Source organism: Gigantopelta aegis, chromosome 13 (assembly GCF_016097555.1).
Source record: "Gigantopelta aegis isolate Gae_Host chromosome 13, Gae_host_genome, whole genome shotgun sequence".
Classification (NCBI taxonomy): Eukaryota; Metazoa; Mollusca; class Gastropoda; order Neomphalida; family Peltospiridae; genus Gigantopelta; species Gigantopelta aegis.
In genome coordinates this window covers 18,514,223-18,522,621 of record NC_054711.1, presented here as the reverse complement: position 1 = coordinate 18,522,621, position 8,399 = coordinate 18,514,223, and positions in this window count along the sequence as shown.

Sequence of the window (8,399 nt, the reverse complement as noted above, 5' to 3'; positions counted from 1 at the left end):
ATAGCGAACTCCAATTACATTTTTTTTAAAAATAAAGACACCACTAAAACACATTGTTAAACATTTGGTCTTAGAGAGAAAACGCAAAACTTAAAAAACAAAAAACACACACCAAAAATCTAAAGAAAACGAAACAATGAAGAAAAAAGAAATAAAATCCCTTCCATAGAAATAAAATAAACATATAAAGAAAGAAAGAACAATAAACAATAAGAATAGCAACAACATTTTCTAGGTCCAAATTCAATGGGAAAAATAAAGAACAAAACAAAAACAACACGCGATAAAACATTTTCATTTCAACTTATTTTCGTGTTTATATCCAATTAAGGTCCAATCAGGCTGTCCTGGGCACACTCATCAACTATATGGTTTGTCTGTCCAGGGGCCATGTTCTTTAACAGGTGAATATACGTTTTTAAAAAAACAACAACACCAGATTCTGCTATTTAGTGGAAATATTTAGGGATAGGCGAAGGGGGAGGGGGGGGAGGGGGGGGGGGTCTGATATAGAGAGTAGATTCTACTACTTAGTGGGAACAGTGGAATTTCGTTCAGCGTGTTAATACACACACACACACACACACACACACACACACACAAACACACACACAACACACACACACACACAAACACACACACACACACACACACACACACAATAATAATAATAACCAAATAAATATATATTAAATATATTTAAAAAACAAAACAAAAAAAACACATTGACAAGAGGCCGCGTGTCATGCTTGATTACAACAGACGTGCAGTAAACGACACTGCTCACAACAGGGTTCGACCCGTTGTTAATATAACGATATCGCAGGCTAACGACATTCATTAAGACATCTTCGAGAACCTGGAAATGTGGTCAATGACATATTAACGATGTCGTTTCACGTAACGATGTCTTCGGCAACATAGCCCCAGGCCAGTAGGTCAGTTGTTAAAGGGACATTCCTGAGTTCGCTGCAATTTTTAAGATGTTATCGACTAACAGAGACTTTTTAACGATTGTAATTACATATCAAATATATTTTTCTACATAAAATATTAGTGGCTGTATATTAAACGTGTTTCTTATCGTTTTAATATTTGTACTAGGTTAAATTTCATTTTATTTCCTAAAATCCAGTTTGGGCTTCTTACAAATATTAAGACGACCAGAAATACATTGAATATACAGACACTGATATTTTAAACAAGAAAACATATTTAATATGTAAATTTAATCGAAGAATGTCCCTTTAATTATTAGTGGTTAGTGAGAAAGAAGAGGGTGTCTGGCCTTACACCTATCCACCGAGTCGTTAAAACATGCGCTGGGTGTGAGCCGGTATCCGGGCTGCGAACCCAGTGCCTACTAGCCTTATGTCCGATGGCTTAACTACGACACCACCAAGGCCGGTGCGATACTAAACAAACGTGAAAGCGGGTTATAATATATATGCACACGCCAATAGATATTGCGGAGTGTTACTTAGTAATAGGAAAAACCCATGACCTTAATGCATGACGGAAGTGTGTACGAATACTACGCCTAACAGTAAAATGAACGTTCCAGCGGGTCATTTAGTAATAATATACGGTAAGTTGTCATTTGATTGTTTGTTTTTGTTTTTCAGTTATAACGTTCTCTTGATTTTAACATCTACTATTACAGGATATAAACGCAGTTAAGTAGAATGGAGGGTCGGTTGCCATATGATGGAGTTTATGCCTTTGTCTAATTGTATGTATGTCTGTATTCACGAAGGGCTTTTCATCTGCTGATCTTTAAAGGGACATTCCCGAGTTTGCTGCAATTTTAAAGATGTTCACGACTAACATAGACTTTTTAACGACTATAATTATACATCAAATATATTTTTCTGCATAAAATATTCGTAACTATACTAAACGTGTTTGTGATCGTTCTAATATTTGTACTAGGTTAAATTTAATTTCAATTACTAAAATTATTTTTTCGTACGTAAGAAATTATTTGACGATAAAATCCAGTTTGGGCTTCTTACAAATATCAAGACGACCAGAAACACATTGAATATATAGACACTGATATTCTAAGCAAGAAAATATATTTAATGTGTAAGTTTAATCGTAGAAATATCTTATTAGTCAGAAACATCTTACAATGGAGCAAACTCAGGAATGTCCCTTTAACCCCCACCTAAAAAACCAACAACAACCCCCCTACCCCCCCCCCCCTAAAAAAACAAAACACAACAACAACAAAACCAACAACAACCCAACAACAACAAAACAAACAAACATATAATAATACATTCATGAACATTTCAATTTTGTGTGATTAAGATCCATACACTGATCGGTACCTTTTCTTCGTTTTCCCTTTTCTCCAAAAACGTCAAAATTCTGGAAAACCCCATGTATATGTTATGCTGACAATAAGTATTGACGTAGCCAGTAGTAATGCGTTCGCTTGATGCGCGGTCCGTTTTGGTTCGATCCCCGTCGTTTCGTTTTCTCGGTCCAACCAGTGCTTCACGACTGGTATTTAAAAGACTGCGGTATGGTATGTGCTGTCCTGTCTGTGGGATGGTACGTATAAAAGATTAATTGTTACTGATGGGAAAATTGTAGCGGGTTTCATGTCTATGACATCCAATAGCGGGTGACTAATACATAATGTTCTCTAGTGGTGTCGTTAAACAAAAGCAAACTTTATTTATTTATATAAATATTGCAATATTGTAAAATTCCGAGAGAGGCCTTAAAATAGGCGGCTGCCTTTGGCCAATACAAAAAAAAACACAATCCTGTTTATTATTACAGTCCTCAACTAAATATGTTTACAACAAAATATCACACTTCATACAAAATAAACAACACTAACTAATGAGATACAAAGCATATATCATGTCTGTCACAACATCTTTAAACTCAAACGTGAAATCTACCAGAATTTATTATTATATATATTTTTTTAAATCATAATTTATTAATTACATTATTACCGTTTAGACTTTATATAATTAGCAAATAATTTAATAATGCGACATCTGTTATTTATCTGATTTAGATGCTTTATTTACATAAGCGTTATATTATGTATTAAATACTTTATATTATAGTACATCAATTTACTCCATACATCACAATTTATAGTTAGTACAGCCTGTAAACAAATACACTAGGTAATAAACACGAATACCGCACACCCAATACAGATAACTAGCATTAGAATTCCTCCGAGACACATCATGAGCGATAAATCTCATTTACACGGTGAGAGTTCAAGTTCAAGGACGTTTAGCATGAACATTTCTATGCAAGGTTCAAGCATGTCCATCCTGGGCCAAGTATATGTCCCATGACAGAAGTGTAATTAATTGAAATGGAATAGTTTTACCTATTTTAATAATGGGGATGGGTCAATTTAAAAAATAATTCGTTAGTTAGTCATGGGTTTATATGTTTTTAATTATAATGTTAATTTAGATATGGCGATTGAAATATCATCAACCTATGTTCTCTCTCTCTCTCTCTCTCTCTCTCTCTCTCTCTCTCTCTCTCTCTCTCTCGCCCCCCCCCCCCCCCCCCCCCCCCCGCCCGTTTGTCTTTCTTTTCAAAATATTGAAATTTATATATAGTTTGTCTTCCTCTCATTACTTCTCATTTCAGGGTATTTGAAGATGTGGATGTTAAGGAAATAGTAACAACACTGAGACACGTTTCTATCATGATAACAGAACTAGTGGTTTTGATAGTTATTGGTCTAGTGACCTTTGTTATCTATATAACCTGCACAAAAGGTAAGTGATATATTCACATTAGTACCAGCTAAGACATTTCAATATCATACTACAGATAGTTGTGATTGGTGTGGTGTATTTTGTTGTCTATATAACTTGCAGAAACAGTGATATACACAATAACAATTGCACGACCTCCGAATTCGAAGTATTTTTTATATTGCCACACAGATACTGACACACCGGTAATCATATGTCATAAAAAATATGTACATTTTGTTACCCATATGAGCTCAAATACGACGTTTGGTTGGTTGCTTATCAAGGCCGGATTTTCACTTTCATTCATATAATGTTTCGATTCACGAGTCTGATTACACATACGTTAAACGATCTACACAGATTTACAGAGCATTTGTTCATAAGCATGACATAGCATATTTTTATAAGCAGTGGCTTTAGTAGCATAGAAAAATTATTATTTTCTAATGCAACTACATTCGTATTATTTTGTACTGTGGACATTAGGCTGTGGAAATAACGCCATTATTCCACGACGTCACTTACATTACGTAATGCAATGCGCATAAGATCATTATATGACGATATGGCTGATGCCGTTGTTGTAGACTGCAGATGATTTTTACATTAAAAAATTGTTAAAATTGACTGTGGGTTAAAAAGAGAATAACCAACATTAATTCAATCGAGATAGATAATTCATAATTCCTCGCAGCTCGTTAGTTATTCTCTAGATACCGGCCTAGGTGGTGTCGTGGTCAAGCCATCGGACATTAGGCTGGTAGGTACAGCGTTTGTAGCCCGGTACCCGCTCCCACCAAGAGCGAGCTTTAACGACTCGATGGATAGGCGTAAGACCAGTACACCCTCTTTTTTCTCACTAACCACGAACAGATAGCTGATATATATGCTCAGGACAGCGTGCTTGAACCTTAATTGGATATAAGCACGAAGATAAGTTAAAATGAAATGAACTGTTCTCTATGTATTTCATATTGATATCGTGGTCAAACATGCATTGGTGGTGCAATGGTTAAGTAAATATAACAGCCAGTTTGCAAACTGTCCCATGGAATTACCCTATACCCATCGGTACTTAACTCACTGTGTGGTAATTTTATTTGCACAGCAATATTGGTACATCGGTAATCACAGTTAAGTACACTTCTAACGAATGTGCTTAGAACGAACTGACCGTAAAGTCCTATTTTATCTCCCTATATATTAGTAACCAACATATGGAAACGTGTGCCACAAACTACTGTTGTAACGAAGTAACTGTCACGGTCCCTTCCGGTTCATTATGAGAGTACGTTTGCTGTTTTTATATAATGTATTGGCGTGATCAAACAGGTATTGGTGCGATGATTACAGTTCAGTGTATAAAGCAGTCAGGAAAGATATTTCAGTAGACCAAACATACATTTATAAATAATTAATGTTGAGTTTTAAATCGCAATTGGTAACAAAACATGTCAGACAGTGCACCACGACTGGTATATCAAACGCCGCTTTATATGCCATCCTGGTTTGACATCCAATAGCATATGGTTACTAAATAAATGTGATATAGTCGGGTTAACCAACAACAACAACAAAACAACTTTGTCACTGAACAAAAGTTCAACATACACTTTGTGTTGTGTCTTTTTTCAGGACAACGAATTTCCAGCGATGATGGGCCAGATGTCCAGGTACACGAGATCGAATCAAAGGGTGAACTTTCTACTGAAGTAGACCCACATCACCACACTGAATCATTTGTATCAAAAGGTGATATTTTTACTGAAGTGAACCACTGCCGCTACGGTGAATCATTTGTATCAAAAGGTTGTCTTTCTATTGATGTAGACCATTACTACCATGATGAATCACTGGTATCGAATGGTGAACTTTCTGTTGATGTAGATCATTGCTACCATGATGAATCACTCGTATCAAAGGGATATCTTTCTACTGAAGTCGACCACTGCTACCATGATGAATCACTCGTAACAAAGGGAGATCTTTCTGCAGAAGTAGACCACTGTAAGCACGAAGAATCACTCCTGTTAAAGGGAGATCTTTCTGCTGAAGTCGACCACTGCCACCATGATAATTCTCCTCTGTCAAAGGGTGATATTTCTTCTGAAGTAGACCACTGTCACCACAACAAATCACCCATATCAAATGGTGATCTGTCTGCTGAAGGGGACCACTGTCACCACGACGAATTATCCGTATCACAGGGTGAACTTTCTGCTGAAGTAGACCACTGTCACCATGATGAATCAGTTTTATCAAAATATGATCTTTCTGCTGATGTAGACCATTGCTACATTGATGAATCACTTGTATCAAAGGGATATCTTTCTGCTGAAGTCGACCACTGCCACCACGATGAATCAGTTGTGTCAAAAGGTGATAGTTCTGCTGAAGTAGACCCACATCTCCACGATGAATCACTCATGTCAAGAAACGATCTTGCTGCTGAAGAAGACCCACGTCACCACGATGAATCACTCATATCTAACAGCGATTTTTCTGCAGTGGAAGACCTATGTGACCAGAATAAATCACTAGTCGCAAACGAAGACGAGTCTGCTGAAGTGGAGATCGAGAGTAAGGTCACTATCCATGAACCTTCTCCACCTATACCAGGCCAACCAGACGGCGACGGTGCTGTTGCTACGGTTTCTGCTACTGGTGGTGATCTTCACTCTTCTGTAGGCAACACCGGAGCATCCTCAACGGATTCTGAAAAAATTGAGGATGCCAGGAAACGGGAGAGAACTCTACACACAAGAAATGTCACGAATGGTAACTATAACCTTCTCGGTGATCAGACATTTAGCAAGTAACATGTAAAAACAACCTGTTATTTAAAAACAAATAAGCCATAAAATAAAATATTCCACTTGCTTCCCTTAATGCTTTGAGGAAGAGGGTGCATTTTTATTATCAGTACTCATAGTTATTGGTTGTAATTCAAGTCAGGTCAGGTCAGGTCATAGGTTTTAACATGCACATTCAGAACAAGCTGCTGTAGCTCACGCCTGTCATGAGCGCAGGTGTTGACTTTCACCGGCTCCTCCGTCAGGGATATAATTTGGTTGTTATAGTATTTATAGCCACATACGTGCACTATGTTGCCTATGAAATTATATTTGGTATAGTACAGCCTGTAAAATGTTAGAGTTTAGATTCAAATATTTAATGTTAAACACATGCAATATATTCAAGCGTCATTCCATTTAATTCACACGTTAAACAATGTATGCATGCATTTATTTGTAAGAGAAACACACAATTCAACATGGTTAAAGAACATGTGTTTTCTCGATCTTAGACCAACGTATTGACGTTTTGCCATCTACGAAACAACAACAACGTGTTTATCATACTGAATGGTTAAAAGTGAGTAATATATTGGATAACAATGACGGGGATTTTGAAAAAAAAAAGTGTATATTGTTTTTCACGCTAATATTTAAACAAATGTGATAACTTGTTCTTCTCTATTTTGTGTTTTAAATTATTAGCATATGGGAAAACAATGACTGTCGTTTAGAAAAGAAAAAACCCCGCACTCTTGGCCACGCCCACATTTTTGGAAGGGACACCTGTGTCTCGTTTTCTTCATTGTGGGTCAATTATCTAGAAAATAACTTTCAAACTTGGTTCCCCGAAAATATTATCTCGAAACCTCCATAGTTGATTCTATTTTGATATGGTCATTTTTTCTTTTTCAGAAACAGGAAGTGAAAAATTCAGTAACATGAAACGTAAGGCTATTATTATTACTATTATATTATTATTATTATTATTATTATTATTATTATTATTATTATTATTATCGTCAGCATCATCATCATCAGCAGCAGCAACAACAACATCATTGGTATTATTATTTTATTTATTATTATTATTGTCGAAGGCAGTGGTAGTGGTGCTGGTACTACTACTACTGATGTTGTTGCTGTTACTACTACTACTACTACTACTACTACTACTACTACTACTACTATTACTACTACTACTACTACTACTACTACTACTACTACTACTACTACTACTACTACTAGTGGTAGTTGTAGTAGTAGTAGTTGTTGTTGTCGTTGTAGTAGTTGTAGTAGTAACAGTAATAGTAATATTACTAGTAGTATAAAACACCTGTGCGTATAGGTGAATGGAAAACTATCCCAAAGCCAAGCAAATGACATGTGGTTAAGATCCACAGTACTAATACTACTAGACTACATGCAAAACAGCACACTCACTGCAGTGTGCTTTTGTGTATGGCTGTGCCAGTGTCCACAAATAACAGGCTTAAATTCACATGTTCTAATTGGTACATTAAATCCGGATCTTAAACAGGACCTCATTATTTATTTTGATGTAAATGTGGGTTTTTTTACCAAAATTGTACTTATGGACATTGTTTATTTCTCATGCAGACATAGCAGAACAGACGCTAAGTAGGCTCAACTACAACACGTACGTAAAGACAAGAGCTCACTACAAAGCAGAGGATATGCTGTTTGATCTCGGTATTGTGGTCTTAGTGGGAAGTCCAGGATCAGGAAAGACAACTCTTGGTTTACACCTAATGGCACACATCAGGGACCTCAAGAATAGGCAGGTAGTAATCTTGGATAATCCTTCACCATTAGAAGATATACA